The 14192-nt window shown below is 36.1% G+C and overlaps 1 long non-coding RNA gene across 1 annotated transcript in view; it reads right to left on the bottom strand.

The window, feature by feature from the left end:
- The window catches only part of LOC131496343 (uncharacterized), a 368341-nt gene that overhangs the window by 3473 nt on the left and 350676 nt on the right, over positions 1 to 14192 (bottom strand). The window contains exon 2 of the long non-coding RNA XR_009254445.1: positions 6475 to 6715. This is a non-coding gene — a long non-coding RNA (uncharacterized LOC131496343). The remainder of the gene's footprint in view (positions 1 to 6474; positions 6716 to 14192) is intronic.

The raw sequence follows: 14192 nt of genomic DNA, 5'->3' as shown, positions 1-14192 counted from the left end.
CAAAACACAACCCTCCATTTAGTGCATTCAACTATTTCCTTTCAATCAAGATTTGCCACATAACAATGTGGTGATTACCTAAACTACTATGGCTGTTAGATTAATTAAAAAGAAAACTGCAAGAATGTGTGCATATATAGATAATAACACCATGGATCTAACTTTGTCAAAATATATCAATTGGTTCAATTCAATGGCAGCATATAGGCATATGTGTAGAAAAGGTCTTCAGGGCACAAAGGACTGATTTTCTTAGATTCATAAGGACATAAGGAAAGAGGATGAATAAAATGGATGAATGGACAGATAAGTCCTTATAGAATGAACTGCATAGTAGTAACTGTGCCACAAAAAAAAAAAAAAAAAAAAAAATATATATATATATATATATATATATATATATATATATATATATGTATATTAGGGACTTAAGCATCTATTCACTCATTCAGTGCTGGAACTTGTTTATGGAACTCAAAGAAATTTTCAAAATGCATTTTTTGAGATATTCCTAAAACTGTTTCTTTCTATACATAAATATGAATAAGTATGAATAATTTTATGTCAAGACAAGAAGCTATAAAGATTCAAGAAAAATCTTCTGTTTCCATTTTATTTGCAAAGATTTATTTATTTTTGTTAATAACTCCAATTTGGAGATTATTTGAACATTTAAAAATGGAGGGCAAATAGCATGACTAACTTCGTGTTTCCACAAAGTATTCATTTGACAGACAAAATTTTGTCTTCTATTTGTCATGAAAAGTAAACATTTAAGCACATGCGAATGGAATATTGCCTGTACATTTGCAAATTCTTTAAAGGAAAGCATAATAAAAACTGATTGTAAAGTATTCAGTGCATCTTAAAGGTGCACTTAGTGGAACATAGTTACACACTTTTCATCATTTATTCTGAAAGTTCCAACCTTAATCTATTCTCTATTTAAATAGGAAACTTAAAATTATTTCCAGGGAGAAAAAAAAATTATTCCCAGAGATGAAAAACATTTTAAAAATTAGAAGGAAACTTAGAAACTAAAATCACATCCTTCCTCTTAGACACACAAAAAAACACGAGATCTCAGTTATTTCCTCTAATAACACAGCTGTTAAGTGGCAGAGCCCGTGAGAACAGTGCTTCTCTCCCACAGCGCCATATTGGCTCTTGTCCCTGCAGAAGCAGTGTAGACTCCTTCCCTGTTAGAACTGTGCTGAGGCCAGGGAATCTAAATTACTACAAATCCTCAAATACCCAGGCACTCTTCCTTCCACTGAATATTCAAATTGCTTTTTTATACTGTCTGCAACTTTTCTTGTTATCACAGAGTAAGATTTCATGTTGAATGACTGCCTCTTAGGTTTTCTCTAACAATGCATAGGAAGCCACAAATCAAACTTATAGAACTAAAGAAGTAGAAGATGATTGGTAATGAGCAAAAATACACTAGGTGTCAAAACAATTTGTTGAAAAATTGGGAGCTGCAGGACCAGTATTAGATCTCAGCCAAAGGCCTTAAGTAGCCATGCTTTCCTCTCATTTCCCCCACTCATTCTCCATCCCAAGCTATAATTGTAGGTTTTCTGATTTAATAGGACAGAAAAAGGAACAATTGCATATGTTTGGAATAAAAAAATCAGGTTTTTGGAACACTCGGTAGTGACAATTTTCAGTAAAATATCAGATGTATAACTTCCACATGTGGCTCTATTTATGTCTCTTTCACTCCATATGTTATTTGATTTCATCAGTTACCATCGATGAGTGATTTTATGACTGGAATTTTTAAATAAAAAAGATTAACTTGCAAAAAATGATAACAACATTCACATTCCTGGTAAAATATTTAAATATTCAATGACTGTGTAATGTCATTTTCTAAAAATATGTCATTGGCTTTAAGAAATGAAGTGCTTCTATTAAAAACTAAGCTGAGCAGAATAGTAATAAAATTACAAGATATTGATATAGATGTAACCTTCAAATTTAAGAGTTTTCTCAGGCACAATGTTTTCTATTTTCTGACAGTTCCTACAGAATATATTTTAAAACAATTATGTTTGACCTCCATTAGATCAGATGTAAACAAATTAAATTATATACTCCTAAAAAAATCCTAGCTCCTTTAACAACCCATTGTGGATCTAAAATCCATGAATTTATTCAAAATCCTTTCGAATTTATTTGAATATCAAATAGCAAGAATTCGTTAATAACGATTACTTAATCTTATAATTTTATGCAAATATGGTTTCTTGTATTTGCCTAAAAAGGATCTATTTCAGCCTAAAAATAAAATCAACAGATTTTTTAAATTAATACTATATTGTAAAAATCTAAAACCTTTAGGGCATTGCAAAAATGAGCTAGTGTCAAACTTTATCTTCCCAAGCCTTTTTTTTAGTTTATCTATATACAGAATTCACTCTACTCACCTTCATTGCTTTACTTTTCTCTAGAGTCTTCCTAATTTTTTGTGGTGCAGTAACTAGTGTGTGTGTCTGTAGTATTTCCGATGAGACTACTCTTGGTATAATAAAGGCAGAGAAAAAAAATCTTCTGTTTCCTTTTATGATAGCCTTTCTTATAAACTTAGTATCATCTCGGCTTTTAAACAATAGTAGCACTCTGGCTCATAAATTTGGAGAAAAGACTAGATTTCTTAATTGAAAATTCAAGAAACTTTCAAGTCTATTTCTTTGGACTTGAAATTTAGATTGATTTGACTTCCTTTTGTTTAAGTGGATGCTGGTCAGCTAATCTTCCCAATTATGTATGTCCTAACATAAGCAATCAATATGAATCATTGTTGAAAAGCTGAAACTGAACTAAACCAAACCAAAAAACCTCTGCATTGTAAACAAAAGAAAGAAGAAGGAGAAGAGAAGAAGGAGAAGGAGAAAGAGAAGGAGAAGGAGAAGGAGAAGGAGAAGGAGAAGGAGAAGAAAATTCTGTTTAAAAATAAAAACAATTTGGTCTCAGTATCATTAGCCTTTCTCACATTTTTTTTCCTATGGAAAAACTCGATCTCCAGCCTTCACCCACACAATTCCTATATAACAGTTTCACCTCAATTATATCTAATGTGGGCCTGATTTGCTTCCCAACGACACAGTCAAGTAATTTATTTCACGGTGATGCCAATTAAAGTGAAACCTTTTCACAACCATGTGAAAAAGGTGGGATGTTGTCACAATAGTAATCAATTATTACATGAATAAAGAGTCACTCATTCTATGTTCCTCTTATTGTTTTGTCAGATTTGCCATTTCATTTTAATGAGAAATCATCAGGAATGAATATCAAATGACAACTATTTACTTCAGCTTTGCCATTTCAGAAGAATTTTTATAGTTTCATAGAATTACTACTTATAGTGTGTGTTTGAACATAAAATGTATACGTGTAATTCACTCTAACAATAAATGAATAGACATTTGTGTGTTTCCAAGTATAACAGGAAAATAACACTTTTTAAATGACCTCATTTCTTTAAGAAACCACATTGTTTTTTCTCCTTATTTTATTTAAGATGCAAAAACAGGATTGAATGTCTGGTAGAGGAAGAAAAAAACCAACAAAGTTTAATCAGGTTATTGTTTAGTCATTAAATATTTATGCCTTGTGTTATGTGTTATATCTAGATTAAAACCAGCTATGAATATTTCTGAGAAAAGAAAACTGTCTAATTCAATTCACATTCTTTTCTTGAGTAATGATTGTATAATTATCTATTCCTGGATATCTCACATAAAACATCATTGTGCTGACATGCTTTTACAGATAACGAATTTTAAAGCAGTTAGTTTCTTAAAAATATGATGTATTTTTTGTTCTAATACTTTTAACTTTTTGTGCATTTAGGAAATAAATTGTAATATTTGGATTGTTAATTTTGTGAATAATGATGGCTCAGATATAGAATATAATAAATATCTGGCTCTTTTTAAAACTGATTTTAAAAAGTCAAAGTTTTCATAATGTAGATATATTAAATATTATTGCATTTATTTCATATAGATTTTAATTTTTTAATGTTTATTTTTGAGATAGAGACAGAGTGTGAGTGGGAGAGGGGCAGAGAGAGGGGGAGACACAGAACCTGAAGCAGGCTTCAGGCTCTAAGCTGTCAGCACAGAACCCAATGTGAGGTTCGAACTCAAAAACCATGAGGTCATGACCTGAGCTGAAGTCAGACTCTTAACCGACAGAGCTACCCGGATGCCCCCAGATTTTAAATAAAATATCTTATTTTTAAAGTGGTCTTTTAGGTCTCTAAAAAGTAAATATTTTTGTGCGTGATGCCTTTGGAGTATTGTCTTTGTCCTACTTTCCAAATATGCCATGTTTACCACAAAGACATAATCATGAATTCAAAATCATAAGACTGGTTCTCCTTATTTCTTACAAACAGAAAACACAGGGGGAATTCCTATTATTTAGTAGGAAAACTAGATTTTAAAATTAATCATTCAAAGCAGTGTTTGTTTCATATCTGGACATAAATCTTTCATGGGATCATACCAAAAATCCATTATTAAAAACCAGGAGCACTTCAAGGGAGATTTTAAATGTTGAATTTATGATTGATCTATTACAAGTTTTTTTTTTTAGTATTATTTACTGCCCAACAATTCTATAGATTCTTTTGTAGGATCTTCTTTTTGCTAGAAGTGGTCTTAAAATGAATAAATAAACCCTAACACTAGAAGGTTAAAGATTGATTGGAAACTTCAAATCATGAGCTCTGTTTTAAATCAGATAAAAAGCCATTTTCCCAAATGTTGTTTTTATGTTAAGTGGTAGACCAATGGAGAGTAAACAGTATCATTAGGTAGTGATTTTAAGTATATTTAGAACTTCATTGAAAGTCTAAGGTTATCTGTATATGTGAATGCACACACACATCCACTGCAGGAACTCTGTTTCTGCTTAAGTTTCTGTCTTTTGAAATGAATTGCTTATTTCAATTGGTTATTTTTAAGTCCATACAAATTGTGTTTCATAATACCTCCATTTCAGATAGGAGTAAAGACTCAGAAAAAAAAGAACATGAAAGCAAGTGTTAATCAATTTAGAAGATTTATTTTTGAAATCAATAACCTTGAAAAAAGTCTAAATATAAGCAAAAAACACTCTCTCATTCTGTAATTAAGTAAAATGAAATCATTAGCTCTGAAACATGAAGGAACATTTAAGTCCATGTGGAAACACTATAATTGTATATTCATAAGTGTTGAATAACTATCATCTGATCAGTTGAGTTTTAAGAATTTCTCACTGAGTTAACAATCCTGAAGTAAGCAGTGTAGAAAACACACAAAAAAATTTAAGTCTTCAGAAAGTGTGTCATAAACTGGAAAGACAGCAGTTTTCTACAGCAGCTCATAAAGTATTTTCACAGAGAAAATAATTTTTACCTTGTGTAAACTATGCAATTAAAAGAACTATAGCATATAAATTGCTGATAATTAATATTACTGCATACTATATATAATATAAAATACAAAATAAAATACATATAAAATATCACTATATGTAAAATAGACAAGACTTGCTAAAATGGGGCCAGCTGAAACTTAGAAACTGAGAACCAATGTGTGAGAAATGCAGTGGCCAGGTCCCAGGGAAGAGAGCTGGAGAAATCATGTAGCAGCAGGTGAGAACCATAGGTAGAGAGGTGCCTGGGTGGCTCAGTCGGTTAAACACCCGACTTCAGCTCAGGTCATGATCTCATGGTTCTGTGTTGACAGCTCAGAGCCTGGAACCTGCTTTGGATTTTGTGTTTCCCTCTCTCTCTGCCCCTCCCTCACTCATGCTCTGTGTCTCTCCCTCTCTCTCAAAAATAAACATAATAAAATAAAATAAAATAAAATAAAGTAAAATAAAATAAAAACGGGTAAAGGGCACAGTCTGACCGGGAAAGAAAAGTGCCAAAGGACACCTTGTAGTGGTTCTTTGGGCCTCGGAAGAAAGGAAGAATAATGCTAAAACTAACAGAAATATCTTGTTAAAAATCAGAAAGACTGAAGCAAGATCATGACTTAGGTTTATGTTAAAGTTATTCAATGTAACAAGTAGAATTGTAGGGCTGCCTATGTCTGTCCTGGAGTTCATGCTCCTCCTGAGGTAAGTAAAGCCCCTTCCTGTCGGCTTTCATGGACAGTTACAAATGCTCACGTCCTCCACTTCTGAATGAAGAGGCTGTCTCCACACTTAGTCCTGCTCCATTTCTACCCTGTGGTATCCTCCTCACAACCACACATCAGGAAAATTTTGTCTGCACTTTATCTTCACCCATCCGAAATCCATTATTTAACTTAGTGCAAGTGGGGCTTTTCTCTTTGGCCCTCACTTTTCACTGCAACGGCCAGGGCTGTTTGAGATTAAACCTAGTGACCAATTGTCAGTACTCCCATTATGGCCATGCTGTGGCACTGAACACTGTTAGCCACTTCCTTCATAAAACTTGACTCATGTGGTCTCTGTGATACCCCTTTTCACTACGGTCTTCATTCCCCAGCTGCTCCTTTTCCATCAGCTTCATGGGCTCCTCTTCCTCTGCCTGCTCCTTAGTTTCCCAAAATTAGATTTCTGTTCTTGTTCTCATTCTCCTGTCCCTCAGTACACTCTCCTGAGGGTATCCACACCCCCAGTCTCCACCACCATGTATATTTTGACTCCTGGAGTGATTCAGGTCCTGTGGAATCTGAAACTTAAAAGGAATACAGAAATCTAAATACAAAATTATGTTTAAAAAAGTGAACACAGGGGTGCCTGGGTGGCTCGGTCGGTTAAGCGTCCGACTTTGGCTCAGGTCATGATCTCACGGTCCGTGGGTTCGAGCCCCGCGTCGGGCTCTGTGTTGACAGCTCGGAGCCTGGAGCCTGTTTCAGATTCTGTGTCTCCCTCTCTCTGTGACCCTCCCCCGTTCATGCTCTGTCTCTCTCTGTCTCAAAAATAAATAAACGTTAAAAAACATTAAAAATAAAATAAAAATAAAAAATAAAAATAAAAATAAAAAAGTGAACACATACTTAAAACAAACAAAAAATCATACTCTTTGAGAAGCTGAAAAATAGCACACCATTATAGAAACCAAAAAAGTTAACACAGTGTCATTAATCGTCTGGCACAACTCTATAATTTACTCCATTTCTACTATTTTGTAATATTATAGACAGAATGGAAAAATAAATCAGGCTTTCATCTAACATGGTTCATCAGATATAATTTTTATTACTGATATACGGAACACAAAAAACATGAGACTTCTTACACAGATAAACTTGCTGTACGTAGTATTGCTATAAATTTGTGTCTGAAAAAGGAATTCAGACAAAATTTACCTGTTACAATTCCCTTCAAAAAAATGAGACATTTGTAATTCTGTATTTCATTATTAAACACAACCGTGAAAGAAGAGAACTTATGTCTGACCAAGCACTAGTAAAAGCAAAATTATCCACCGGAAGTTTTACACATCTGAATGATTAGGAGAATTTCCCACAGAGCAACTTGCAATTGCACATATTCAGACTTGGTTCCTCCTCCATGACCCATATTTTTCTCTACAAGTACCTTGGGACACTTGGCCTTGTCTCTTCGTGTTGTTATGCCAGGTGAGTCAGCACATGGGGAGTAGACATGTTCTTAAAAAGACTTTCCTGAATCAGGATGGCTAGCAACTGCTCAACTGTGTGGGGACATCCTAAGTACTTCATCCTCAACCTTTATCTTCAATCCTAAAATTCTGGATCATCATCACATCTCTGTTGGATCCCCAAAACTCACCCAACTATTGTCGAGAGGGAGAGTGTGGCGGAGGGAAGTCAGAGTGGAAAGGGATATCAGTCTTAGAAAATTGTGGTTAAAATACCTTATTTCTGCAAATTTTACAAAAACATACAGCCATGTGAGCACAGTGTTAAGGTCCCTCCCAGAGTCACGCTAGTGAGGTGGCCTAAAGTTTTCCTAATCCAGATGGACATGCCCACCTAGCTGTTACACAAACATCTCAAGTTGTACACACTCAAAAACGATTTGGCAATCTTACCTCCATATAGCACCTCTGATATCCTCTAGTCCTCCTTCAGTTATCAGTCACCTATCCCCGTGTTGCCTAAGTCTAAATGAAGGAGAATGTCTAATTCTCCTTCAATCTCAAATCTCAGTAATCGCTACCTGATATTGATTTCACTTATTTCCATAAACACTGCCACAACCATAGTGGAGAGCCTCATCCTTTCTTCCATCCTTCTATCAGTCACCTAATTGGCACCCTCTGTGCCAGTCTTACCACGATGCAATTAATTTTTACATTTTGCCAGAGAGAGAAAGCTTTCTGAGCTGAAAATTGTATTAAGTCATCCTCTTAAGGACTTAAGACAAAGAGAAAGCATGAGTGGGGGTGGAGCAGAGAGAGAGAGGGAGAGAGAATCCTAAGCAGGCTTTGAACTTGCAGTGCAGAGCCCAACGTGGGGCTCGAAGCCATGAACCGTGAGATCATGACCTGAGCCAAAGCTGGATGACTAACCGATAGAGCCATCCAGGCGCCCCAGTTTCTGCTTTTTTGTTGAGCCACGCCTCTCATCTGTTCACTGTTCCTCATCTCTATACCATCCTACATTCCAATAATATTAAAATATTATAGATGGCCACACCATTGCCAAGCATTTATACCCATTGCTCCTTCCGCCCAAAACATCACCAACTGAATAACTGGCTCCAATTCCTCTGGTGTTTTGGAACTCTCTCCTGCATGACTGCTTGGACCACTGCCACTACCCTTTATCCCTCTAACCTGGCTCAAGGCTTCCCAGATAAACCCATTCTGTGCCCTTATTAGAGTATGAATCATGTATTACAACTGGTCTCGTGTTCATATTAAAAAAAATGCATGAATTTGGTGAACAAAGCTCTGACACCTGGAGGGTACTGCAGTGGTTTTAGGTTTGCCATATTTGTATATGATGGCCTGTTGAGATCCTGTTAAATGTTCCATGAGAGTTGATAATAATGTAAATTTCCCACTAAGGCAGAAGCTATAACTGACAGGAAAGCTGAGACTTTTTTACTCTCAAAATCATGAAAATATCTACTCTGTCCTTACAGGCTTTAAATATCATGCTTCTTATTTGATCACAAATCATCTTGTTCAACACGATTAAGACCGGTTAGAGTGAAGAATCATAAAAATAAGTAAATATATACATAAATAAGTATGACCTAAAATATATTTTCTCTGACAATGAGTCAGAGAAGCAAATTATTTTGCTTACAGCTTTTTCACCTTTATCTTTTGATTTCATACCGACAATCAAAATTCTTCAATTTATAGTTCCAGTTTCTTTAAAGTGAATGAGAACCTAAGGACATAATCTGAATGCAGAAATTCTTCCAGATTTTTATTTTCCAAATGTGGGAGCCCAGTCCAGTTGTGGAGTCAGCAGTCACACTATTTATGGAAGTTGCCCACATTTTCATAACTTGGGTAAGGGGAAGAGTTCAACTATTTAGAACAAAAGCTATACCTGGTCCCCCGTGCTTTCCAAATGCCTCACCAAGTGCACTCTGGGTTATAAGAGAAGAGAGACTCTCAGAGACAGGGTTTTTAAACCCAATCAGCCCCAATCCACACCTAAGAAGGAAATGTAGCTACACTGCTATTACCATATCATATAAAAGGTAACAAACTTGCTAGTTGTGACTGTGCCACAAGGCATAAAGATAATATAGAGGGACTTTACATATAGCACAGATACTTTCAGAACTAGGCCCTTCCAGAGGCCTGATTATAGTCTAGCACACCAAACTTTTGCTGCTGTTTTACTCACACTTAACTGAATAACAAAATTTAGCAATTCACCTTTGTTGAGTCTTTTCAAAGCATTGGTCTGCATTGAATAAACTCTCTCTTCCTGCACTAATTTTATTTGTGTATTATTTAATTGAATCATGTATTAACAATAATAAGTAAAGTTTACATAAAGAAATGAGGGGGGAAAACTTCCCTTTTAATAAACATTCAATTCTACTGGTATGAGGAAATGAGCACTGGCTATAAGAATTCAATATTGCAGAAAGCAAAGAGTATATTTAAAAAATGGAGAGTGGAACAACTCTATGAGGCCCTTCATTGGAGTTCTGTTAAGAGAATATCTAGACTGACTTTTAAGATTAGCAATGTAGGAAAATCCATACTTAGTTGTCCAACTAAGTTGTCCGCCTAAGTTGTTGATGGTGTATTAAGAAAACCAAAGCTTGAGGCATCACAATCCTGGACTTTAGCTTCTACCACAAAGCTTCAATCATCAAGATAGTATGGTATTGGCACAAAAACAGAGACATAGGCCAATGGAATAGAATAGAGAACCCAGAATTGGACCCACAAATGTATGACTAATTAATCTTTGACAAGGCAGGAAAGAGTATCCAATGGAAAAAAAGACAGTCTCTGTAGCAAATGGTGTTGGGAGAGCTGGACAGCAACATGCAGAAGAATGAAACTTGGGGCGCCTGGGTGGCTCAGTCGGCTAAGCGGCCGACTTCAGCTCGGGTCATGATCTCGCGGTCCGTGAGTTCGAGCCCCACGTCGGGCTCTGTGCTGACAGCTCAGAGCCTGGAGCCTGTTTCAGATTCTGTGTCTCCCTCTCTCTGACCCTCCCCCGTTCATGCTCTGTCTCTCTCTGTCTCAAAAATAAATAAACATTAAAAAAAAAATTAAAAAAAAAAAAAGAAGAAGAATGAAACTGGACCACTTTCTTACACCATATACAAAAATACACTCAAAATGGATGAAAGACCTAAATGTGAGACAGGAAGCCATCAAAACCCTAGAGGAGAAAACAGGCAACAACCTCTTTGACCTCAGACTCAGCCATGTCTGACTCGACATGTCTCCGGAAGCAAGGGAAATAAAAGCAAAAATGAGCTATTGGGACCTCATCAAGATAAAAAGTTTCTGCACTGCAAAGGAAACAATCAACAAAACTAAAAGGCAACCGACGGAATGGGAGAAGATATTTGCCAATGATATATCAGACAAAGTGTTAGTAGCCAAAATCTATAAAGCACTGACCAAACTCAACACCTGAAAAACAAATAATCCAGTGAAGAAACGGGCAGAAGACATGAATAGACACTTTTCCAAAGACATACAGATGGCCAACAGACACATGAAAAGATGCTCAACATTGCTCATCATCAGGGAAATACAAATCAAAACCACACTGAGATACCACCTCATACCAATCAGAGTGGCTAAAATTAACAACTCAGGAAACAACAGATTTGGAAAAACAGGAACCCTCTTGCACTATTGGTGGGAATGAAAACTGGTGTAGCTGCTCTGGAAAACTGTGGAGGTTCCTTAAAAAATTAAAAATAGATCTACCCTACAACCCAGCAATAGCACCACTAGGAATTTATTCAAAGGATACAGGAGTGCTGATTCATAGGGGCACATGTACCCCAATGTTTATAGCAGCACTTTCAACAATAGCCAAATTATGGAAAGAGCCGAAATGCCCATCAACTGATGAATGGATAAAGAAGATGTGGTTTATATATACAATGGAATACTACTTGGCAACGAGAAATGAAATCTTGTCATTTGCAACAATGTGGATGGAACTGGAGAGTATTATGCTAAGTGAAATAAGTCAGAGAAAGACAGATATATGTTTTCACTTATATGTCGAATTTGAGACACTTAACAGAAGACCACAGGGGAAGGAAATAGGAAAAAAATAGTTTCAAACAGAGAGGGAGGCAAACCATAAGAGACTTTTAAATACGGAGAACAAACTGAAGGTTGATGGTGGTGGGAAGAGAGGAAAATGGGTGATGGGCACTGAGGAGGGCACTTGTTGGGATAAGCACTGGGTGTTGTATGTAAGCGATGAATCATGGGAATCTACTCCCAAAACCAAGAGAACACTGTATACACTGTATGTTAGCTAACTTGACAATAAATTATATTTTGAAGAAAAAAAAAGAAAAATGAATAGGGAAGAGAAAATTGGTCCATTTATTGTGAAAGCTTAAATTTCTGTGAGTGATGATTCAAATGCAATATAAAAATAAATACACACTGACAAAACTATTTTACTTAATATAAAAGAACCAGCAAGATAGTAGGTTGTTTCAAAGCAGATGAGTGAGAGTGAACTACTTATAGCCAATTGAAGATACTAAAATATAATTACAAAGCTGTATATGAAACCAGCTAATATCCTAGAGAGTAATACAGCCATGATCTTAGGATATCTTTTCTACCAGACACAAATCTATTCCTCCAATGGGCAAAAGTCACTTGCAACTTATCAATCCAAAAGTTATCAGCTACCTTCATGGAGTCTGAATCCTGATCAGTAGTAAATAGTAAATCAAACAATGGTTCATTCCCATAGAGCAGGAGTTGGCAAATATTTTCTGTAAAGCACCAGGTAGTAAATATTTTAGTATTTATGGGCCACATAGTCTCTGTCACATACTAATATTTGTTTCATTTTTTAATAACTCTTTAGAAATGTAAAATCCATACTTAGCTCAAGGGCTGAACAAACACAGGCCCTGTGCCAGATGTCACCTGTGGGCCATAATTTGTCAAACCACTGCCCTAGGCAATAAAATAATCCTTGGAGGAACCTGTTGCACAAGGCTCTAGCATGACACTGAAAAAACTGTGGTCTTCACTTGCCTTTTCCCCAGATTTTGGGTAATTTTTTAACCATACAAATAAGGAAGCAGAAGCAGAGAGTAAATTGGCTCAAAATTCTAAAGGAAGATGCATAACTGGGACTTGAGTTTGACTTCAATGCCTTGTTCTCTCATCTCTTTTAATCACATATATGCATACAGACACACACACACACAGTTGTTACACAATTTTTGTGAATTTTTAAAAAAGATTTTATTTTACTTATTCCTTTTATATTGTGATACATAAGATATGTCACAAGAAATCCAGTCAACACTGTTTTCCATATTGCTATGTTGGGTAATTGTAATCATAGCCCGTTCTACCTGCAAAAAAGTCAGCGTCAGTTGAGAAGTAAAAGAGAGATAAGAACCTAGAAGGAAGGAGTGAAAGAAAAATGAGGGAACTCTGACTAGTAAGGGCAATAAAGGTGTTTATCACTTCAAGAGAGTTGTCAGGGTCCAGTAGGGAAAATAAAAACCATTCTGGGTATGTTAAAGAGAGGACATTTAATACATGGAATTAATTATAGAAGTTATGGATGAGGGCACCTGAGCGGCTCAGTTAAGCATCCAACTTTGGCTCAGGTCATGGTCTCGCAGTTCATGAGTTCGAGCCCCATGTTGGGTGAGATCAAGCACACTTCAGGTGGGCTCAAGTCTTGCTTCGGGGTTCTCTCTCTCCCTCTCTCTCTGCCCTCGGTTTGTTCTCTCTCTCTCTCTCTCTCTGTTTTAAAAATAATAAAAAAACAGAAGTTATGGGTGAGGTGAATAGCTAAAAAAATGGGGGGGGGGGGCTGATGATGAAATGCAGAGATTAACACCAGCAGAAAGCCACTGTCACTTTTAGGGCTAACAGTACACCAAGAGGAAGGGGGTGTTAACGGACCTCAAAAGCCAGAAGTGTCTGTTGTGGCCAGAAGACCATGGTGAGAGTTGACTGGCAGAAGCTGGCAACACAGAAGGAAGGCTATGTTGAGAGGCATGGAGAAGACACAGTCCCTGTTGGGGATAACACCCAGGACAGAGAGGAGGGGAAAACACCGTGGATTCTCTCTTCCCAACTCCATTCATCGATTCTTGTCTACGGTTCCCATGAATCAACCCACTAAGCTTAAAAAAAAAAATGTAAGGAAAAGAGGAAAGGAAAAGTAAATATGGAAATAGAAGTAGAGAAGAAACAAGAACCAAAGAGAAATCAAGAGAGAAGGAAGTACAGTGCACAATACGGCATATTGATTATCAAGACTAAGCTTTCATTTCTGCACAATGATAGTTGCCATTCCCGGATAAAGCACCCAAGTTAATCTATCAAAGGGAATGTTTAAAAAGCGGGAACAACTATGAAATATACATAACTCCCTAATCTCAAGCATATTTATCACTATTAACATTATAATTGTCAGACACCAACTATTTTAAAAATCTGTTAAATTTACATAATGAAAAAGAACACTCTTACCTCACTGAATTTGCATTTTTCTGATAAT

This window comes from Neofelis nebulosa, chromosome 15 (assembly GCF_028018385.1).
Source record: "Neofelis nebulosa isolate mNeoNeb1 chromosome 15, mNeoNeb1.pri, whole genome shotgun sequence".
NCBI lineage: Eukaryota > Metazoa > Chordata > Mammalia > Carnivora > Felidae > Neofelis > Neofelis nebulosa.
This window is presented reverse-complemented; position numbering and strand designations above follow the sequence as displayed.